Consider the following 13,489-nt stretch of genomic DNA (forward strand, 5'->3'; position numbering starts at 1 on the left):
TTGATTTTAGAAGTCGGGGATATTTTATTTCGCGATTTTTGGAGTCGGTTTAGTGTTTATTTTATTTGTTTTTTTTGCGCGTAATTATTTATTAAAAAAAAGCGAAACCGACTTTGGGCCGTGTTCGGCCAGGACTCTATCTGGCCGGCCTTTATAAGCCAGGGAGCCCAGCCCGAGCCGCCCCAAAACCTAGCGCCCGACCCCGCCTCCCCTAGTGCCGCCGCCGCTAGCCGCCGCCGCCGACCCCCCGCCCCTAGCGCTGCCGGACGCGGACCTCGCGCCGCCGCCGCCGACCCCGCCGCAGCCCGCCAGAGCCGCCGCCCCGCCGAGGTTGACCGCCGCCCCGCCGTCGCAGGTTTTCCTCGAGAAAATTGTTCGGTTTTCCGTTCGGTTTTTCATTTGGTTTTTTTAGATCCGTTTTTTAGATTGTTTTTTTGGTTTAGTTTATTTAGAGAGTGTTCGCTCATTCGTTCGTTTTAACGAACGGGTTCACCGTTTAGTTCCAAAAAATGAACGTTCGTTCGTTAACCTATTCGTTCGTTAATTTTTTCGTCGTTTTTCTTTTTCTCGGATTATCCGCGATTATTACTGATCGCGATTTCTGATCCGATTTTTGTTCTAGTATAACTTTTCGCTCGTTTATCTGAATCAGGCGATTCAAGCGCCTGGAGTTTCGTCTCGAAACCCTCTTTCCGTTTACCAACTCAAACAAGATTTTGCTTCTGTAAAATTTGACTTAGATCCAGATTAGTAAACGAAGCTTGTTTCTTTCGCCGTTTGACTTTCGTTGTTTCGTTCGATTTGATTCTTTTTGCAAACCGGAGTTCTTAAGTTGAACTTTCTGGTTAGATCTCTTATTTGAGTTTTACCTATGCATTAGATGAGTACTTATTGTATGCTTGTTTGTTTGCGATAGAGTACCCGGAGTGCGCCGCTTGCTACTTTGAATCTCTAGGTTTCACGGATCATCAGCAAGGCAGGTAACACTTTGATCATACCTCCTTACTACCCAATTTTTATTGCATTAGATCAATCCTCAAACATTGCATGATTAGGATCTAATTAAATTGTGGGTTTTGGGAAGTAGATGAGGTAGTACCTATTTCCTGTTTTATTATCAAACCTTTGGGAGTTACTTCTATGTTGCTTATATTGCCATGCTATGCTAGTAGACGTGGATTGGGTAAGAGTATCCATGATAGATGTGAGATTGTTAAATTAATGATTTATTTAAGGTGGCAACTTAAACACACATCTGGGTGGATTGAGGCACCTGGGTATTCCAGCAATTGCCTGTTTTTCTTTATGGACCGCCACCCAGGCTCAAAGGGATCATGAGATTATTCATACTAGAAACTTCCGTGTGCAGCCACAAGCTACTATGGGCTCTAGGATAGTTGACTAAGTCATGCGAACTCTTACAGTGGTGGACTAGCAGATGTAGGGGATGTAGGTTTGTACGGTCTACCCGATCGTAAGGTGCTAGCGCTTCTGAAAGACAATGTCTCGGTCATCCGTTTCTCAAACATCATGTAGTGCAAGAATCCCATTGGAGGAGATCGAGTCTTGTGGGGAAAAGTGTGCAAACCTCTACAGAGTGTATAAACTAATCATGGTTAGCCGTGTCCCGGTTATGGACATCTGGAGTATCTAGTACTTGGATTATCATGTGAATCTCATCATGTTACTCTAATTAATATTTGTTGGGTTTTAATGATGATGCTTAATTGGGATTGAGAGGGTGTCTACGCTCTCAATGTTTAACAACTACCATCATAGTTAAATAAAATTCATTACTTTGCAGTAGGGAAAAATTGGCTTTACGCAAAAACTGTAACCATAGAGCTTTCCACCAGCCATATATGCATGTAGTATAGCCTTATTCTTTCATTACTCTCTATGTGTTACATTGCTAGCATATTCCATGTGCTGACCCGTTTCGGGCTGCAACGTTCATGTTGCAGACTATTCAGATGACGAGTAAGGTGCCTTTAGGTTGTGGTTCTATACTCAGTGATGCCATTGGAGTTGATGGACTCACTTATCTTCCAAGCCTTCCGTTGTTATTGTTATTAGATGGCCTTAAGCAATATTTATTGTAATAAGTTCTCTTTTGAGACACTCGATGTAATAAGTGTGTGATTGCTACTCTATTATAAATCCTTCAAGTACTGTGCATGTCAGCATTACTGATCCAGGGATGACACTGAAGCACAGAGATCAGACCGTTTGAGGTCTGGTCACTACAGATATAATATAGCATGGAACAATTAAAAATTATAGATACGTTGGAGTCGTATCAAGCATCCCCAAGCTTAATTCCTGCTCGTCCTCGAGTAGGTAAATGATAAAAACAGATTTTTTTGATGTGGAATGCTACTTTGCATAATTTCAATGTAATTCTATTAATTGTGGTATGAATATTCAGATCCAAAAGATTCAAGACAAAAGTTCAATATTGACATAGAAATAATAATACTTCAAGCATACTAACTAAGCAATTATGTCTCTTCAAAATAACATGGCCAAAGAAAGTTATCCCTACAAAATTATATATTCTGGTTATGCTCCATCTTCACCACACAAAGTATTTAAATCATGCACAACCCCGATGACAAGCCAAGCAATTGTTTCATACTTTTAGTGTTCTCAAACTTTTTCAATCTTCACGCAATACATGAGCGTGAGCCATGGATATAGCACTATAGGTGGAATAGAATCGTGGTTGTGGAGAAGACAAAAAGGGAAAAGATAGTCTCACATCAACTAGTCGTATCAACGGGCTATGGAGAAGCCCATCAATAGATATCAATGTGAGTGAGTAGGGATTGCCATGCAACGGATGCACTAGAGCTATAAGTATATGAAAGCTCAACAAAAATAAACTAAGTGGGTGTGCATCCAACTTGCTTGCTCACGAAGACCTAGGGCATTTTAAGGAAGCCCATCATTGGAATATACAAGCCAAGTTCTATAATGAATAATTCCCACTAGTAAATGAAAATGATAACATAGGAGACTCTCTATGACAATCTTGGTGCTACTTTGAAGCACAAGTGTGGTAAAAGGATAGTAGCATTTCCCTTCTCTCTTTTTCTCTCATTTTTTTATTTGGGCCCTTTCTCTCCTTTTTTGGCCTCTTTTTTTATTTAGTCCGGAGTCTCATCCCGACTTGTGGGGGAATCATAATCTCCATCATCCTTTCCTCACTTGGGACAATGCTCTAAAAATGATGATCATCACACTTTTTTATTTACTTACAACTCAACAATTACAACTCTATACTTAGAATAAAATATGACTCTATGTGAATGCCTCCGGCAGTGTACTGGGATATGCAATGAATCAAGAGTGACACATATGAAAGAATTATGAACGGTGGCTTTGCCACGAATACAATGTTAACTACATGATCATGCGAAGCAATATGGCAATGATGGAGCGTGTCATAGTAAACGGAACAGTGGAAAGTTGCATGGCAATATATCTCGGAATGGCTATGGAAATGCCATGATAGGTAGGTATGGTGGCTGTTTTGAGGAAGGTATATGGTGGGTGTATGATACCGGCGAAAGGTGCACGGTATTAGAGAGGCTAGCAATGGTGGGAGGGTGAGAGTGCGTATAATCCATGGACTCAACATTAGTCATAAAGAACTCATATACTTATTGCAAAAATCTACAAGTTATCAAAGCAAAGTATTACGCGCATGCTCCTAGGGGGGTAGATTGGTAGGAAAAGATCATCGCTCGTCCCCGACTGCCACTCATAAGGAAGACAATCAATAAATAAATCATGCTCCGACTTCATCACATAACGGTTCACCATACGTGCATGCTACGGGAATCACAAACTTTAACTTAAGTATTTCTCAAATTCACAACTAAACTAGCATGACTCTAATATCACCATCTCCATATCTCAAAACAATTATCAAGTATCAAACTTCTCATAGTATTCAACACACTCATAAGAAAATTTTATTATTAATCTTGAATGCCTAACATAATTAAAGCAAATTATCATGTTGTTTTGTAGGACTATCAAAATAATCTAAGTGAAGCATGAGAGAACAATGGTTTCTATAAAACAAAACCACCAACATGCTCTAAAAGATATAAGTGAAGCACTAGAGCAAAAACTATATAACTCAAATGATATAAGTGAAGCACATAGAGTATTCTAACAATTTCTGAATCATGAGTGTCTCTGTCAGAAAGGTGTGTGCAGAAATAATGATTGTGGAAAACAAAAAAATAAAGACTCAAATAATACAAGACGCTCCAAGCAAAACACATATCATGTGGTAAATAAAAATATAGCTCCAAGTAAAGCTACCGATAGAAGTAGACGAAAGAGGGGATGCCTTCCGGGGCATCCCCAAGCTTTGGCTTTTAGGTCTCCATAGATTATCTTGGGGGTGCCATGGTCATCCCCAAGCTTAGGCTCTTTCCACATGTTGTTGCATAATCCACCAAATCTTTACCCAAAACTTGAAAACTTCACAACACAAAACTTAAAGTAGAAAATCTCGTGAGCTCCGTTAGCAAAAGAAAACAAAAAACCACTTCAAGGTACTGTAATGAACTCATTGTTTATTTATATTGGTGTTAAAACTACTTTATTCCAACTTCTCTATGGTTTATAAACTATTTTACTAGCTATAGATTCATCAAAATAAGCAAAACAACACACGGAAAAACAGAATCTGTCAAAAACAGAACAGTCTGTAGTAATATGTAGCTAATGCAAGATATCGAACCCCAAAAATTCTGAAATAAATTGCTGGGAGTGAGTAATTTATCTATTAATCATATGCAAAAAGAATTAACTAAATATAACTTTCCAAATAAAAACGGCATCAGTTCTTGTGAGCGCTAAAGTTTCTGTTTTTTACAGCAAGATTAAAAAGACATTCCTCAAGTCTTCCCAACGGTTCTACTTGGCAAAAACACTAATTAAACACAAAAAACACAACCAAAACAGAGGCTAGATAAATTATTTATTACTAAACAGGAGCAAAAAGCAAGGAATAAAAATAAAATCTGGTTGCCTCCCAACAAGCGCTATCGTTTAACGCCCCTAGCTAGGCATAAAAGCGAAGATAGATCTAGGTATTGCCATCTTTGGAAGGCAATCCATAAGTGGCTCTCATAATAGATTCATAAGGTAATTTATTTTTATTTCTAGGGAAGTGTTCCATGCATTCCTTAACGGAAATTGGAATCTAATATTCCCTTCCTTCATATCAATAATTGCACCAATCATTCTAAGGAAAGGTCTACCAAGAATAATAGGACATGAAGGATTGCAATCTTTGTCAAGAACAATAAAATACACGGGCACATAATTACTATTTGCAACAATAAGAGCATCATTAATTCTTCCCATAGGTTTCTTAATAGTGGAATCCGCAAGGTGCAAGTTTAAAGAGCAATCATCAAAATCACGGAAACCTAGCACATCACACAAAGTCTTTGGAATCGTGGAAACACTAGCACCCAAATCACACAAAGCATAGCATTCATGATCTTGAATCTTAATTTTAATTGTAGGTTCCCACTCATCATAAAGTTTTCTAGGGATAGAAACTTCCAACTCAAGTTTTTCTTCATAAGATTGCATCAAAGCATCAATGGTATGTTTGGTAAAGGCTTTATTTTGACTATAAGCATGAGGAGAATTTAGCACGGATTGCAACAAGGAAATACAATCTATCAAAGAAAAATTATCATAATTAAATTCCTTGAAATTCAAAATAGTGGTTTCATTAATATTTAAAGTTTTGACTTCTTCAATCCCACTTTTAACAATTTTAGCATCAAGATCTAAAGACTCCAAATTTTTGGAATGCCTTCTAGGTAAAGGTGGATCATATTGAGTCCCATCATTATCAAGATTCATATTACAAAACAAAGATTTAATAGGGCACACATCAATAACTTTTAGATCTTCATCTTTATAATCATGAAAACTAGAAGAACACGCTTTTATAAAGCAATCTTTCTTAGCACGCATCCTAGCGGTTCTTTCTTTGCACTCATCAGTGGAAATTCTCCTGGCTTTGAGAGACTCATTGATATCATGATTAGGAGGAATAAATCTAAGTTTCAAAGAATCAACATCAAGATAATTCTATCAACGTTCCTAGCCAACTCATCAATCTTAAGCAATTTTTCTTCAATCAAAGCATTGAAATTCTTTTGCGAGGTAATAAATTCTTTAATATTAGATTCAAAATCAGAGGGTATCTTACTAAAATGTCCACAAGAATTGTTGTAGGAATTACCATAATTATTAGAGGAATTACTAGGACACGGCCTGGGATTAAAGTTTCCTCTATACGCGTTGTTACCAAAATTATTCCTACCAACAAAATTCACATCCAAAGATTCATTATTGTTCTCAATCAAAGTAGAGAAAGGCATATCATTAGGATCAGAAGAAACACTTTTATTAGCAAATAATTTCATAAGTTCATCCATCTTATCACTCAAAAAATTAATTTCCCCTATTGCATGCACTTTCTTATTAGTAGAGCTTTCAGTGTGCCATTGAGAATAATTAACCATAATATTATCTAGGAGTTTAGTAGCTTCTCCTAAAGTGATTTTCATAAAAGTGCCTCCCGTGGCCGAATCTAAAAGATTTCTAGAAGCAAAATTCATTCCGGCATAAAAAATTTGTATAATAATCCACAAATTCAAACCATGTGTAGGGCAATTACGTATCATTAATTTCATCCTCTCCCAAGCTTGTGCAACATGTTCATGATCAAGTTGCTTAAAATTCATAATATCGTTTCTGAGAGAGATGATCTTAGCGGGAGGAAAATACTTAGAGATAAAAGCATCTTTGCACATATTCCACGAATCAATACTATTTTTAGGCAAAGACGAAAACCTAGCTTTAGCATGATCTCTAAGCGAAAAAGGAAATAGCTTAAATTTAACAATATCATTGTCCACATCTTTCTTCTTGTGAATATCACACAAATCAACGAAGTTGTTTAGATGGGTAGCAGCATCTTCATTAGGAAGGCTGGAAAACAGATCTTTCATGACAAGATTCAGCAAAGTACCATTAATTTCACAAGATTTAGCATCGGTAAGAGGAGCAATCGAAGTGCTAATAAAATCATTGTTGTTGGTATTGGTGAATTTACACAATTTGGTATTATCTTGAACCATCGTGACAAGCAAGCAATCCGACACACAAGCAAACAAGAAACGGGCAAAAAGAGGCGAATAGAGAAAGAGAGGGAAGACAAAGAGTGAGAGGGCGAATAAAACGGCAAGGGTGAAGTGGGGGAGAGGAAAACGAGAGGCAAATGGCAAATAATGTAATGCGGGAGATAAGGGTTTGAGATGGGTACTTGGTATGTTGACTTTTGCGTAGACTCCCCGGCAACGGCGCCAGAAATCCTTCTTGCTACCTCTTGAGGGCTGCGTTGGTTTTCCCTTGAAGAGGAAAGGGTGATGCAGTAGAGAAGCATAAGTATTCCCCTTAGTTTTTGAGAACCAAGGTATCAATCCAGTAGGAGGCCACGCACGAGTCCCTCGCACCTACACAAACAAATAAACTCCTCACAACCAACGCGATAAAGGGGTTGTCAATCCCTTCACGGTCACCTACGAGAGTGAGATCTGATAGATATGATAAGATAATATTTTTGGTATTTTTATGATAAAGAGAAATAAAGATGCAAGTAAAATAAATGGCAAAGGAAATAACTAAGTATTGGAAGATTAATATGATGGAAAATAGACCCGGGGGCCATAGGTTTCACTAGAGGCTTCTCTCGAGAGCATAAGTATTACGGTGGGTGAACAAATTACTGTTGAGAAATTGACAGAATTGAGCATAGTTATGAGAATATCTAGGTATGATCATGTATATAGGCATCATGTCCGAGACAAGTAAACTGACTCCTGCCTGCATCTACTACTATTACTCCACACATCGACCGCTATCCAGCATGCATCTAGAGTATTAAGTTCAAGAGAACAGAGTAACACTTTAAGCAAGATTACATGATGTAGTGGGATAAACTCATGCAATATGATATAAACCCCATCTTGTTATCCTCGATGGCAACAATACAATACGTGCCTTGCTGCCCCTACTGTCACCGGGAAAGGACACCGCAAGATTGAACCCAAAGCTAAGCACTTCTCCCATTGCAAGAAAGATCAATCTAGTATGCCAAACCAAACTGATAATTCGAAGAGACGTGCAAAGATTACCAATCATACATAAAAGAATTCAGAGAAGATTCAAATAGTGTTCATAGATAAACTTGATCATAAAACCACAATTCATCGGTCTCAACAAACACATCGCAAAATAAGATTACATCGAATAGATCTCCAAAAGAGAGGGGGAGAACTTTGTATTGAGATACAAAAAGAGAGAAGAAGCCATCTAGATAATAACTATGGACCCGTAGGTCTGAAGTAAACTACTCACACTTCATCGGAGAGGCTATGGTGTTGATGTAGAAGCCCTCCGTGATCGATACCCCCTCTGGCGGAGCTCTGGAAAAGGCCCCAAGATGGGATCTCGTGGATACAGAAAGTTACGGTGGTGGAATTAGGGTTTTGGCTCTGTATCTGGTAGTTTGGGGGTACGTAGGTATATATAGGAGGAAGGAGTACGTCGGTGGAGCAACATGGGCCCCATGAGGGTGGAGGGCGCGCCTGGGGGGTAGGCGCGCCCCCTACCTCGTGCCTACCTGGTTGATTGCTTGACGTAGGGTCCAAGTCCTATGGATCATGTTCGTTCCAAAAATCACGTTCCCGAAGGTTTCATTCCGTTTGGTATTCTTTTTCTGTGAAACCCTAAAATAGGCATAAAAACAGCAATTTTGGGCTAGGCCTCCGGTTAATAGGTTAGTCCCAAAAATAATATAAAAGTGTATAATAAAGCCCAATAATGTCCAAAACAGGATATAATATTGCATGGAACAATCAAAAATTATAGATGCGTTGGAGACGTATCAGTGGGCGAGGAAGCAGGCGTAAGGCGTAGTAAGCAAGCTTCACCTCGTCCTGCGAGCCTCTGCGCCTGTGGGCGGGGGAGACGACGTACTAAGGAAGCTTCTCCTCATTCTACGAGTTGAAGGGACACATCAAAAGTAATACATACAAAGCATCTTGAGTGTATAGAGCATTGCCTCTAAGGTAGGCCCCACATGGTTTGCCTCTTTTTTAACATAATGCATCAAGTCGTAATTTGTTTGTTCACCCATGGTAGGCGATCCTCCATCAAGTGGACAACTAGTACACGTGTCAAATTACCACGTGGGCTTCCTTTTCGTACAGAGATGAGCTCCACCGTGTACCCGCGCGGGTATGGTTGGGAAAGAGACGGGAGTACGTGCGCCGTGCGTGCACCTCTTCTCTTCGTGCACGTCCGCCACCTATGTGTGTGTGACAGAGAGATACAAACCTAGATAGATGGCGTGTGTTCATGAGTGTATTTTGTTGGGGGGTGATTTCGTGAAAGTATTTGTGGGAATATGTGTCGATGACATCTCAAATAAAAATTCGGCACATGCAATGTGCGTGAAATAGAGGCATATCTATATCATATATAGAGGGGGCGATCCACGAGAAGATAGGGAGGGGTCATAGATATCAATAGAGTCGAAGAGAGGATCAAGTGGGTGGGTGCGAGATCGATGAAGAGAGCGATCGAAATTGTGTGTGTGCAAGTCAAACATATAGAGCGACTGACCTACCGGAACATCAGAGGGCACAGGGCAAGTTTGTGTGTGGTAAGGAGACATGACTAGAGCTCTCGATGTATCGGTCTATGTGGGGGGAGACAGAGGCCTAACTAGAGAGGTAGAACGACTCATATATGTGTTGAGAAGGAGACACTCATCTATGTCTTGAGGGAGATCGGTCGATATCCATACATAACTGAAGGACGGGAAATAGGTTGGGACAGCGAGAGAGAGAGAGAGAGAGAGAGGGAGAGACAGAGGAGAGAGAGGAGAGAGATAGGGAGGGAGAGGGGTAGAGAGCTGGATGGGTGATGGAGTTGCTTCTCGAAGATGGTGGGAGAGGCCTACTAGACAAACTGAGGGTAGAACTGCAACATTATCAATAAGAGTGGGGATGTGTTTGTGTGTGACTGTGCATGATAGATGTGTCGGGACACATGCATGGATGATGAAGGGGAACCATGTGTTTGGTAAGCAAACCTAACTAGATCGGTAGATCAATTGTTGTTTGTCGGGGCAAGTGAGAGACATAACTAATGAGGTAGATCGATCGACGCATGGGAAAAATGAGTTATAAGGACCTAGATAGCTATATGTATAGCGGGAGATCGGTCGGTGTACATCCATTTGTTAGAGGCAAATAAGGCCCAGCGAGACGAATAGACAGAAATAATGGAGCTAGGAGGTGGTGCGAGAGGCCGAGCTACTACCTAGATAGGGGGAGGAGTGTGCGATTGTGAGATTGATGAAAAGAGGGGGCGAGAGTTTACATGTGTGTGGGACCGTATGTGAGACACGGGCCATGGACACAGAAAGGAGGAGATGGAAGGTGTGTGCGTATGTTGTAGGCAGACATCGCTGGAGAGGTTTATTGATTGGTATGTGTCGGAAAGGAGTTGTGGAGACTGTGGGAGAACGACCTAAATAAAAAAAATGAATGTGCACGATGGATAGAATGCTGAGGGAGGGGTAGGGCGAGGAGGGCGTGTGCATGCACGAGAGAAATTTAGTGCTAGCTATAAAGGTTATAGGATTGTGTGGGTGTAAGAGACTAAAAAAGACCATAATTTGATATGAAAGTAAATTCATATATTTGAATAGGAGATCATAGTGTTATAAACACATGCATGCATGAATATAGAGGTGATACGCTTGTTGTGGTTTTGCACATGTTATACCATAGTGTGATAATGCATGGCGTTTGCAACTCACAGCTAAATGTCGAACAATCTAAACCATACTATACATCGAACCATCTCACATTTTATTTGCATTTGTGATAATGTGTGGCGTTACTAAATGCTTCTGATTTCGGTCTACGAGGGTACGTGCACAGACTCTCCCCTCTCGTTGCTATGCATCACCTAGATAGATCTTGCGTGATCGTAGGAATTTTTTTTGAAATACTGCATTCCCCAACACTATTTACCCCCTGAGGTCTTCACTCTAACTTGGCATGCTGATGTTGGTTATATCATGCATATGGTGCCTTACATTGCTTACTATATACATCAAATATGTCATCTGCTTAGTTTAGACATGCTTTATGTGAATGCCATTTGTTTAGTTTATTCATCGTTTATGTGAGTTATGCAACGCCATCTTGTTTAGCCAGGCATCATATATGTGAATTTTGCAATGCCATCCTGCTTAGACAGTCATCTTATATGTGAATTATATCAGTCCATCCTTTTTTCCGTTACATATTACATTTGTCAACAATGTTAGTACATTCAACAACTCTTCGTGTGCATCAGCCATTTGACACGGTGATGGAAAATTCTGGAGTGAAAACAGGGTCTTCAGAGCAGACTATGCTATCTGACGAAGCGCATATCTCGCTGGTTACGGATAGCTCCTCAAAGGAGTATTCAGAGACAGATGACCAGTCCTATCCCCCCAGGTGTATGCTCTAACTTGGTAGGGTTATGTTGCTCATATCGTGCATATGGTGTTTTCCATTGCTATGTCACTTGATTAGTTTAGACATGCTTTGTGTGAATGACACATGTTTAGTGTCTAATTACCATATATGTGAATTATGCATTGCCATCTTGTTGCAAGACATTATATATGCGAATTATGCAATGCTATCTTGTTGCAAAGGCATTATATATGTGAATTATGCAATGTCATGTTGTTTAGCCCGTCATCATGTATGTGAATTATATCATGCTATCATTTTTTTGTATTACGTGTTCCATTTGTCGACAACGTTTGCATATTCAACTACTCTTCCTGTGCATCAGCCATTTCAAGCGGTGATGGAAGTATCTGCAGTGAAAACAAGGTATTCAGAGCAGACAATGCTACCCGCTGAAGCAGACATCTTGGTTACAGAGAGCTCCTCGGAGGAGGATTCAGAGACTGATGACCAGTCCTATTTCCCCCCTAAGGTCTATGCTCAAACTTGGCGGGGTTATATTACCCATGTCATGCATGTTATCTTGTATTGCTTAGTTTTTACATCATATATAGATTGCTATCTGCTTACTTGCTTACTATATAAATCATATATTTGAATTATATCATGCCATCATGTTTACATACACAACATCTATCTGAATTATGGCAAGGCAACCCATTTAATAAAGGCATCATATAGTTATATCATCTCATCCTGTTTAGTGTTTACAGTCATCATATTTTGAATTATGTCATTCTATCCATGAATTATATCATGCTATCATGTTTCCACAGGCAGCATGTATGTGAATTATGGCATGCCAACCTATTTAAAAAACACATTATATAGTTATATCATGTCATCCTGTTTACATAGTCATCATATTTTGAACTATGTCTTTCCATCTTTTTTAGTTAGCCATCATAATATGAAATTGTGGCATGCTATCCTGTTTAGTTAGGCATCATATATGTGAAATTGTGTGATGCTATCTTGTTTGGTTAGACAACATAACTATGAATTATTTCATGCTCTCTTTTATTCCCCACTATCCATTGCACCTGTCTATCATACAATGTTTGTACATTCAATTACTTTTCTTGTTTATCAACCAACAGAGAGCAGTATCTAAGGGAGTAACAACACGGTCATCAGAAAAGATAGTGCTACCAGTTGATGCAAATAGAACCACGGTTGTACTTGCCCAAGAACCAGCCCCACCACACATAACCCAGACTCTCGCAGATTGTACCCCTACCCAGTTGGACAGAGAACTAGCTACACCCCTTCTAACCCCAACCCCAGCAGATAGTAACCCAGTTCCAGTTGACAGAGCACCGTCTCCACCACAGAGCACCAAAACACAAGCAGTTAGTAAGGGAACTGCAGTGCCCAAAGCACGAGGACCACCACTCCGAATGCCAACTCAATGGTTAAAGGAGAAGAAGATTTTCTCTCAGGTCAGGTTATGTAGCTATGGTTCATACTTGTTTGCTCTTGCATCACTGTATTTACTCATACCAACTATTTTCAAATTTGAAGGATGGAATTGAAACTCCAATGGTGCAACACATACGTTTTAAACCTGTTTATTTATCTGGTTTGTTGTTTTAACTTGCTCTCTGTTGATTTCAGTTTCAATTGAATAAACAGTTATGTTCACATGTCATGCACATTACAAGTGTTGTTATTTCTCTATAGTTTCTGATACTTATATTCTGTCTATTCTTCTTTATCCTAAACAAATATTATTTGAACCGTGTCTCTATCTTGATTTGGCAATAAAAACTAGAATGACATAGACCATAAAGTGACCATGGTACATAGATATATGTTTGTTTCCTGTGCACTTT

The sequence above is a fragment of the Triticum urartu genome, chromosome 2 (genome assembly GCF_003073215.2).
Source record: "Triticum urartu cultivar G1812 chromosome 2, Tu2.1, whole genome shotgun sequence".
NCBI lineage: Eukaryota > Viridiplantae > Streptophyta > Magnoliopsida > Poales > Poaceae > Triticum > Triticum urartu.